This window comes from Oncorhynchus clarkii, chromosome 7 (genome assembly GCF_045791955.1).
Source record: "Oncorhynchus clarkii lewisi isolate Uvic-CL-2024 chromosome 7, UVic_Ocla_1.0, whole genome shotgun sequence".
In the NCBI taxonomy this organism is placed as follows: Eukaryota; Metazoa; Chordata; class Actinopteri; order Salmoniformes; family Salmonidae; genus Oncorhynchus; species Oncorhynchus clarkii.
The window spans coordinates 9954793-9965871 of NC_092153.1; positions in this window are offsets into that span (position 1 = coordinate 9954793).

Below are 11079 nucleotides of genomic sequence, written 5' to 3' on the forward strand. Positions count from 1 at the left end.
CTGTCTCTCTCTCTCTCTATCAACCATTCCCTTCTCTCAGCACATTTCTGTCTCTCTCAACTTTCTGTCCACCATTACCTTCTCTCAGCCCATATCTGTCTCTCTCTCTCTCTGTCCTCCATTCCCTTCTCTCAGCCCATTTCTGTCTCTCTCTCTTTCTCTCTCTCTGTCCACCATTCCCTTCTCTCAGTCCATTTCTGTCTCTCTCTCTCTCTCTGTCCTCCATTCCCTTCTCTCATCCCATTTCTGTCTCTCTCTCTCTCTGTCCTCCATCCCCTTCTCTCAGCCCATTTCTGTCTCACTCTCTCTCTCTCTCGCTCTCTCTCTCTCTCTCTCTCTCTCTCTGTCCACCATTCCCGTCTCTCAGCCCATTTCTCTCTCTCTCTCTCTCTCTCTCTCTCTCTCTCTGTCCACCGTTCCCTCTCTCATAACATTTCTGCCTCTCTCTCTCTCTGTCCACCATTCCCTTCTCTCAGTCCATTTCTGTCTCTCTCTCTCTCTGTCCTCCATCCCCTTCTCTCAGCCCATTTCTGCCTCTCTCTCTCTCTCTCTCTCTCTCTCTCTCTCTCTCTCTCTCTCTGTCCACCATCCCGTCTCTCAGCCCATTTTCTCTCTCTCTCTCTCTCTCTCTCTGTCCACCGTTCCCTCTCTCATAACATTTCTGCCTCTCTCTCTCTCTGTCCACCATTCCCTTCTCTCAGTCCATTTCTGTCTCTCTCTCTCTCTGTCCACCATTCCCTCTCTCATAACATTTCTGTCTCTCTCTCTCTCTGGCCACCATTCCCTTCTCTCAGCTCATTTTCTCTCTCTATCTCTCTCTGTTCTCCATTCCCTTCTCTCAGCCCATTTCTGTCTCACTCTCTCTCTCTCTCTCTCTCTCTCTCTCTCTCTCTCTCTCTGGCAACCATTCTCTTCTCTCAGCCCATTTCTCTCTCTCTCTCTCTCTGTTCTCCATTACCTTCTCTCGGCCCATTTCTGTCTCTCTCTCTCTCTGTCCTCCATCCCCTTCTCTCAGCCCATTTCTGTCTCACTCTCTCTCTCTCTCGCTCTCTCTCTCTCTCTCTCTCTCTCTCTGTCCACCATTCCCGTCTCTCAGCCCATTTCTCTCTCTCTCTCTCTCTCTCTCTCTGTCCACCGTTCCCTCTCTCATAACATTTCTGCCTCTCTCTCTCTCTGTCCACCATTCCCTTCTCTCAGTCCATTTCTGTCTCTCTCTCTCTCTGTCCTCCATTCCCTTCTCTCATCCCATTTCTGTCTCTCTCTCTCTCTGTCCACCATCCCCTTCTCTCAGCCCATTTCTGTCTCTCTCTCTCTCTCTCTCTCTCTCTCTCTCTCTCTCTCTCTCTCTCTCTCTCTGTCCACCATCCCGTCTCTCAGCCCATTTCTCTCTCTCTCTCTCTCTCTCTCTCTCTCTCTCTGTCCACCATTCCCTCTCTCATAACATTTCTGTCTCTCTCTCTCTCTCTGGCCACCATTCCCTTCTCTCAGCTCATTTTCTCTCTCTATCTCTCTCTGTTCTCCATTCCCTTCTCTCAGCCCATTTCTGTCTCACTCTCTCTCTCTCTCTCTCTCTCTCTCTCTCTCTCTCTCTCTCTCTGTCCACCACTCCCGTCTCACAGCCCATTTCTCTCTCTCACTCTCTCGCTCTCTCTGTCCACCATTCCCTCTCTCCTAACATTTCTGTCTCTCTCTCTCTCTGGCCACCATTCCCTTCTCTCAGCCCATTTTCTCTCTCTCTCTCTCTCTCTCTCTGTTCTCCATTCCCTTCTCTCAGCCCATTTATGTCTCTCTCTCTCTCTCTCTCTCTCTCTCTCTCTCTGTCCACCATTCCTGTCTCTCAGCCCATTTATCTCTCTCTCTCTCTCTCTCTCTCTCTCTCTCTCTCTCTCTCTCTCTCTGTCCACCATTCCCTCTCTCATAACATTTCTGTCTCTCTCTCTCTCTGGCCACCATTCCCTTCTCTTAGCCCATTTTCTCTCTCTCTCTCTCTGTTCTCCATTCCCTTCTCTCAGACCATTTCTGTCTCTCTCTCTCCCTCTCTCTGGCCACCATTCTCTTCTCTCAGCCCATTTCTCTCTCTCTCTCTCTCTCTGTTCTCCATTACCTTCTCTCGGCCCATTTCTGTCTCTCTCTCTCTCTGTCCACCATTCCCATCTCTCAGCCAATTTCTGTCTATCTCTCTCTCTGTCCGCCATTCCCTTCTCTAAGCCCATTTCTGTCTCTCTCTCTCTCTCTCTGTCCACCATTCCCTTCTCTCAGTCCATTTCTGTCTCTCTCTCTCTCTGTCCTCCATTCCCTTCTCTCATCCCATTTCTGTCTCTCTCTCTCTCTGTCCTCCATTCCCTTCTCTCAGCCCATTTCTGTCTCACTCTCTCTCTCTCTCTCTCTCTCTCTCTCTCTCTCTCTCTCTCTCTCTCTGTCCACCATTCCCGTCTCTCAGCCCATTTCTCTCTCTCTCTCTCTCTCTCTCTCTGTCCACCGTTCCCTCTCTCATAACATTTCTGTCTCTCTCTCTCTGTCCACCATTCCCTTCTCTCAGCCCATTTCTCTCTCTCTCTCTCTCTCTCTCTCTCTCTCTCTCTCTCTCTCTCTCTCTGTCCACCATCCCGTCTCTCATCCCATTTCTGTCTCTCTCTCTCTCTGTCCTCCATCCCCTTCTCTCAGCCCATTTCTGTCTCGCTCTCTCTCTCTCTCTCTCTCTCTCTGTCCAACCTTCCCGTCTCTCAGCCCATTTCTCTCTCTCTCTCTCTCTGGCCACCATTCCCTTCTCTCAGCTCATTTTCTCTCTCTATCTCTCTCTGTCCACCATTCCCGTCTCTCAGCCCATTTCTCTCTCTCACTCTCTCTCTCGCTCTGTCCACCATTCCCTCTCTCCTAACATTTCTGTCTCTCTCTCTCTCTCTGTCCACCATTCCCTTCTCTCAGCCCATTTCTGTCTCTCTCTCTCTCTATCCACCATTCCCTTCTCTCAGCCCATTTCTGTCTCTTTCTCTCTCTATCCACCATTCCCTTCTCTCAGCCCATTTCTGTCTCTCTCAACTTTCTGTCCACCATTCCCTTCTCTCAGCCCATATCTGTCTCTCTCTCTCTCTGTCCTCCATTCCCTTCTCTCAGCCCATTTCTGTCTCTCTCTCTTTCTCTCTCTCTGTCCACCATTCCCTTCTCTCAGTCCATTTCTGTCTCTCTCTCTCTCTCTGTCCTCCATTCCCTTCTCTCATCCCATTTCTGTCTCTCTCTCTCTCTGTCCTCCATCCCCTTCTCTCAGCCCATTTCTGTCTCACTCTGTCTCTCTCTCTCTCTCTCTCTCTCTCTCTCTGTCCACCATTCCCGTCTCTCAGCCCATTTCTCTCTCTCTCTTTCTCTGTCCACCGTTCCCTCTCTCATAACATTTCTGTCTCTCTCTCTCTCTGGCCACCATTCCCTTCTCTCAGCTCATTTTCTCTCTCTATCTCTCTCTGTTCTCCATTCCCTTCTCTCAGCCCATTTCTGTCTCACTCTCTCTCTCTGTCCTCCATTCCCTTCTCTCATCCCATTTCTGTCTCTCTCTCTCTCTGTCCTCCATCCCCTTCTCTCAGCCCATTTCTGTCTCACTCTCTCTCTCTCTCTCTCTCTCTCTCTCTCTCTCTCTCTGTCCACCATTCCCTTCTCTCAGCCCATTTCTCTCTCTCTCTTTCTCTGTCCACCGTTCCCTCTCTCATAACATTTCTGTCTCTCTCTCTCTCTGGCCACCATTCCCTTCTCTCAGCTCATTTTCTCTCTCTATCTCTCTCTGTTCTCCATTCCCTTCTCTCAGCCCATTTCTGTCTCACTCTCTCTCTCTCTCTCTCTCTCTCTCTCTCTCTCTCTCTCTGTCCACCATTCCCGTCTCTCAGCCCATTTCTCTCTCTCTCTCTCTCTCTCTCTCTCTCTCTGTCCACCGTTCCCTCTCTCATAACATTTCTGTCTCTCTCTCTCTCTGTCCACCATTCCCTTCTCTCAGCCCATTTCTGTCTCTCTTTCTCTCTATCCACCATTCCCTTCTCTCATCCCATTTCTGTCTCTCTCTCTCTCTGGCCACCATTCCCTTCTCTCAGCCCATTTTCTCTCTCTCTCTCTCTCTGTTCTCCATTCCCTTCTCTCAGACCATTTCTGTCTCTCTCTCTCTCTCTCTCTGGCCACCATTCTCTTCTCTCAGCCCATTTCTCTCTCGCTCTCTCTCTGTTCTCCATTACCTTCTCTCGGCCCATTTCTGTCTCTCTCTCTCTCTGTCTCTCTCTCTCTGTCCACCATTCCCATCTCTCAGCCAATTTCTGTATATCTCTCTCTCTCCACCATTCCCTTCTCTAAGCCCATTTCTGTCTCTCTCTCCCTCTCTCTCTCTCTCTGTCCACCATTCCCTTCTCTCAGTCCATTTCTGTCTCTCTCTCTCTCGGTCCACCATTCCCTTCTCTCAGCCCATTTCTGACTCTCTCTCTCTCTCTCTCTCTCTCTCTCTCTCTCTCTCTCTCTGTCCACCGTTCCCTCTCTCATAACATTTCTGTCTCTCTCTCTCTCTGTCCACCATTCCCTTCTCTCAGCCCATTTCTGTCTCTCTCTCTCTCTGTCCACCATTCCCTTCTCTCAGCCCATTTCTGTCTCTCTCTCTCTCTGTCCACCATTCCCTTCTCTCAGCCCATTTCTGTCCCTCTCTCTCTCGGTCCACCATTCCCTTCTCTCAGCCCATTTCTGTCTCTCTCTCTCTCTGTCCTCCATTCCCTTCTCTCAGACTATTTCTGTCTCTCTCTCTCTCTCTCTCTCTCTCTCTCTCTCTCTCTCAAATTCAAATTCAAATTCAAATTCAAGCTGCTTTATTGGCATGAAAAACATTGTGTCAATATTGCCAAAGCAACAATGTATACAATATACATTGTAACAAAATTATAAATGACAGCAAATAATAATATAAAATGGTAGTAAATAATAATACAAAATTAAATACAAAAATAATAACAATAAAATAATAACAGTCAATAGTAGAAATGTAATAAATATAAAATCAAATTATGGAAAATGAAACTATAACTAACTTATAACTAAATAACGGTCATCTTCTTCTTTATATCAGTACTACAACTACAATCATCATTACTACGACTACTACTACCATCACTAAACTGTTATCACTACCATTACCACCCATATTTGGGATGATAAACATTAGTAATTATAGTAATAATAGTAATAATAATAATAAGTAAGTTACTGTTTACTATGCAGATGTTATTATTCAGTGTCCCTCAGGCTATGGCAGGAAAATACATATTTGGCTGCAAGAGGAGCCATTGCTCCTTCGCCCATGAGTATTCTTAGTTTTTCCTCTGGGTTCAATTTGTAAAAATGTGGAATATATGTAGTCATTTCTGTGAATAATGAATCTCTTTGTGAGGAATATTTATCACAGTAAAGGAGAAAGTGCATCTCTGTCTCTACCTCCCCTGTCATGCAGTGACCACATACACGCTCCTCTTTGGGTAGCCATGTCTTTTTATGTCTGCCGGTTTCTATTGCCAATCGGTGGTCACTCAGCCTGTACTTGGTAAGGATCTGTCTCTGCTTCGTATCTCTGACAGAGTAGAGATAATCAGCCAATTCATATTCTCTGTTTAGGGTCAGATAGCAATTTAGTCGGCTTTGGGATTTTGTTTCGTTTTTCCAGTATTGTAAATATGATTCCTTTGATTGGTTCATGATTTTGCTTATTGGAATTCTTTCTTTTGAAGCAGTGCTGGTGTCAGCTTGGTTGGTGAGGTCCAACACCATCTGACTGAGAGGGCTCGTTTCTGGGCTCAGCTCTTGGGCTTGAAGTGCTTTAAATTGCAGACTCGAATTTGGACTTGAATTTAGATGTAGCCAAAATTTTAATGATCTTTTCTGTATTTTCATTATTACTGGAAAACGGCCCAATTCTGCCCTACATGCATTAGTTGGTGTATTTCTCTGGACTTGTAGAATTTTCCGACAGAATTCTGCATGTAGGGTTTCAATTGGATGTTTGTCCCACATTTTAAAATCCAGTTTATTGAGTGGCCCCCAAACCTCACTTCCATAAAGTGCTATTGGTAGGATTACACTGTCAAATATTTTAGTCCAAATTCTAATTGGGATGTTGATTTTGAATAATTTCATTTTTATTGCATACATTGCTCTGCGGGCTTTTTCTTTGAGTGCATTCACTGCCATATTAAAGTTTCCCGATGCAGATATGGTCAGACCAAGGTAGGTGTAATTTTTTGTGTGTTCAATTAAGGTGTTGTTCAGGGTGAATTTACATTTGAGTTTCTGACATCTGGGTTTTTTTTGGAAAATCATGATTTTAGTTTTTTGGAAATTTACTGCCAGGGCCCAATTATGGCAATATTGCTCCAGAATATTAATGTTTTGTTGAAGACCTTCTTTGGTTGGTGATAGAAGTACCAAGTCATCAGCATATAGCAGGTATTTCACCTCTGTGTCAAATTAGTGTGAGTCCTGGGGCTGGAGATTGGTCCAACATGTCTGCTAATTCATTGATATAAATGTTGAAAATATTTGGACTCAAATTGCAGCCTTGTCTCACACCTCGACATTGTGAAAAAAATTATGTTCTTTGGTTTTTGATTTTTATTGCACACTTGTTTTCTGTGTACATACATTTTATTAAGTCATACACCTTACCACCAAGCCCACTTTGTAGAATTTTGTAGAATAGCCCTTCATGCCAAATCGAATCAAATGCTTTTTTAAAGTCAATAAAGCAAGCAAAGATTTTGCCCTCTTTTTTTTGGTGGACGTGTTTATTAATTAGTGTGTGTAAGGTGTATATATGGTCAGTAGTGCGATGGTTAGGGAGAAAGCCAATTTGACATTTACTTATTACATTTTTTTCTTGAAGAAAGGTTTGAATTCTTGAATTCAAAATGCTACAGAAAATCTTTCCCAAGTTACTGTTGACGCAAATTCCCCTGTAATTATTGGGGTCTGATTTGTCTCCACTTTTGTGGATAGGGGAGATGAGCCCCTGGTTCCAGACATCAGGGAAGCAGCCAGAAGTTAAAACCATGTTGAACAATTTAAGCACAGCATTTTGCAACTCAGGTGTGCTGTTTTTCAGCATTTCATTTCTGATGTTGTCTACACCACAAGCCTTTTTTGATTTAATAGATTTTAGCTTTTCATTTAGTTCTTGTTGGGTTATTGGGTAATCTAATGGATTTTGGTTGTTTTTAATGACTGATTCAAGGATGTTCAATTTTTCTTTAATTTCTAATTGGTTCTGTTGTAAGTCTTTTTGTGGGATGTTTTTGTATAGATTATCAAAGTAAGTTTTCCAAATTCCTACATCTTGTATGGCTAATTCTTGTGGCTTTGATGTGCTTAAATTGTTCCACATGTCCCAGAACTGATTTTGGTCAATTGCGTTTTCAATTTCATCAAGTGTCTTGTTGGTATAATTCAATTTCTTGCATTTCAGTGTTTGTTTATACTGTTTCAGAGTTTCAAAGTATTCATATCGTAGCTCTGGGTTGTTTTGCTGCTTATGTTTTTTGTTTGACATTTGTCTTAGGTGTTTTCTAATTGTTTTACATTCATTATCAAACCATTTGTCAGAAACATTTTGATTTTTGCTTCTGATGTTGCATTGCTTTGGTTTTCTCAAATTTGCTTTCGATGCTGCTTTTTGGAATATGCAGTTGATGTTTTGGGTAGCTGAATTGACACCATCTTTATTGTTTTGGTACTGTGAGTTATTGAAAAACTGTATAGAGTTCATCATTTCATTTGAGTTCAATGTTTCAATGAATGCCTCTGCACTGTTTGGAGCCCATCTGAACGATTGGTTTATGTTGTAAAGTTTATTGGGCTGTTTTTTTGAATGAATATTGCCAGTTAATTTCTTCAGAAACACGTTGATCTGACTGTGATCTGACAATGGTGTCTGTGGTCTGACGGTGAATGCACTAATGAAGGAGGGGTCAATGTCAGTGATGGCATAATCGACTACACTTGTCCCAAGAGCTGAGCAGTAAGTAAACTGACCTAAAGAGTCCCCTCTGATTCTACCATTAAGCATGTACAGGCCTAAGGCTCGACAGAGATGTACTAACTCTTTTCCATTTTTGTTCAGTATTTGGTCAGGACTGTTTCTATTATTTATAATAGGGCTACTGTACAAGGAGGGGTGTCCAAATATGTGGTGGTTACCTCCCGCATCCGTGTAGTCAGGCTCAGAACCTGTTCTTGCATTGAAATCTCCACAAAGAAGCACTTTACCCTGCGCCTGAAATGTAATGATTTCTGTCTGGAGATTGTCAAAAAACTGATCATCATAATATGACGAATCTGAAGGAGGAGCATAAGCTACACATATGTATACATCATTGTCACAATAGATTGTACCTTTGTTAAGTTTTAGCCAAATGTGAGTGGTACCTTTTTTTCATTTCATTCAGTGCTAAGTCCTGCTTATGCCAAATGATGATTCCACCTGAGTCTCGGCCCCGTTTAACATTTTTATGTTTGATTGATGGTAGTAAACTTTCTCTATAGCCTGAGGGACACTGAGTATCTATGTCTCCACGACACCATGTTTCCAGTAGGATTATGATGTCCTGTCCCTTGATGTTTTTAATCAATTCTGGATTAGTTGTTTTATAACCAAAATGTGAAGAGTATAGGCCCTGGATATTCCAAGAGCTGATAGTTAATGATCTCATTTATAATAAGTGATATTCACTGGTTTGAGTAAAGTACATCGGAAAAAACAAAAAAAATAAAAATACTATATATATATATATATATATATACACACACACATACACACACACATATATACATATATATATACATATATACATATATATATATACATATACACACACACATACATACATACATACATACATACATACATACATATATATATATATACACACATATATACATATATATATATATATATATATATATATATACGTGCACATACACACATACATACATACATACACACACACGTGCACACACACACACACACACACACACACCATTACATATAATAATTATTATAATACCGGTGTCAATACATTTAGGAATATTTGTAAACAAATTAATAAGAATGGAATAAGATTGCATTGTACTTATTTTATGTGCAATCTGCAACCCTGTGTGTTTGTGTGTGTGTGTGTGTGCGTGTGCGTGCCCGTGTGTGAATTAAAGGGACTGTCTAGCTCAGTAGTCTGCATATTAGTTGCAGTAGTTGGCGCACCTCTCCTATCTCTGATTGTTCTAGGGGTCTTCTGCCAGAGGTTACCTCAGCATATGTAGGCTGACGATCTGACTGATACATGGTGTGGACTGCATCATGTGGTCTACTTCCCTGAAGGGCAGTGTTCTGACCGACCCTGGAGTAGTGGTCAGAGCTGTGTTGTGATGGGCTGGGTCTAGTAGAGCTGTGTTGTGATGGGACAGGTCTAGTAGAGCTGTGTTGTGATGGGCCGGGTCTAGTAGAGCTGTGTTGTGATGGGCCGGGTCTAGTAGAGCTGTGTTGTGATGGGTCGGGTCTAGTAGAGCTGTGTTGTGATGGGCCAGGTCTAGTAGAGCTGTGTTGGGATGGGCCGGGTCTAGTAGAGCTGTGTTGTGATGGGCCAGGTCTAGTAGAGCTGTGCTGTGTTGGGCCTGGTCTAGTAGAGCTGTGCTGTAATAAGCCATGTATGGCTCTTTTCTCTTCGGGATGGTGGAGGTATTGTTGTTTCAGAAGGTGGGGCGAGGGACCTTTGTTGCTGGGGTGATGGGTGTTTGGGTCCCTGCCAAGTGTTGCATCTTTTAGGTCCTTGGCAAAGGTTCTGATACTGTCCTGATCAAGATGTATATTATCGTATAAGTGTTGACATGTCAGAGTGGGGTGGTGAGCCGTTCTGACGTTGAGCAGTGAGGCACAGTCCACAGTGATCTGTTGATTTATTTTGTCGATCAACTTTCCTGGGAAGTCTTTTCTTGGTAGGAGGGTGGACACAACTATATTGGTTGTTGGGAACATAGCCTGTGCCCGTTCTGCCACTCTTCTCACTGCCCCAGATACATTTTCACCTTTGGCATGAAGGTCGTTTGTGCCAGTGTGGATGATGATGTTGTCAGGGGTGTCAATCCTGGTCTGACTGAGTAGCTGCATTGCACTCTCAGTTGTAGGACACCAGAACTTATACACCTGGTGTCTAGGGAATAATCTTTCCTGGACTAAGAACTTCCCATTTGAATCAATTAGGATTGCAGTTGTGGGTGATTGTCTGGGTGGAGCAGACTGGGAGGCTGGTAGGTTGACCTGGGTTGAAGCAGACTGAGAGGCTGGTAGGGTGACCTGGGCTGGAGCAGACTGGGAGGCTGGTAGGTTGACCTGGGCTGGAGCAGACTGAGAGGCTGGTAGGTTCACCTGGGCTGGAGCAGACTGGTAGGCTGGTGCAGTGTCATCCGGCTGTGTAGTGGAGGCCATGCTGGTCTCAGGTTCTGCTTGTGTTGTACCAAGCTGGTGGACATGTTCTCTAGATGCAGAGGACACAATGACTCTCTGCCGGTTGAGGGTGTCAATGTACCTCTCTTTTTGTTCGAGCTCCTTTCTTGTTGTGCTCAGATGGTCTCTGAGGTCATCATTTGTCTGACTCAGCTTGTCCATTCTGCTTTCTAATTTAGCTATAGATGCTCTGCTCTCCTCCCTGAACTGTTTCATCTCTTCTTTGAGTTTCTGGACAGTGTCCTCCTCTTGAAGCTTGTTCTCTCTGAGTTCTATGACCTCTGCTTCGACTAGAGAGAGGGTGTTGTGGAAACGTTGCATAGCAGGTGTTCTTATTGAAATTGTCATGTCCTTGACTCTGTCTGCTGCAGGTGAGGTAGGTAAAGGGACGTTCAGGGCTTCCTGCTGGGTCACAGAGACCATTGGGGTCTGCTTTTCTCCATCTCCCTCCTTGACTTTTTCCTCATTTTCTGAGATGATGTCTGCGTCTGCTTTTAGGGTAGCAAACCTATTCTCAAAAGCCTGGAGGCTTGAATCATTGCCTTGTATCAATACAGTTCCAGTATTATATAAGTTTACTG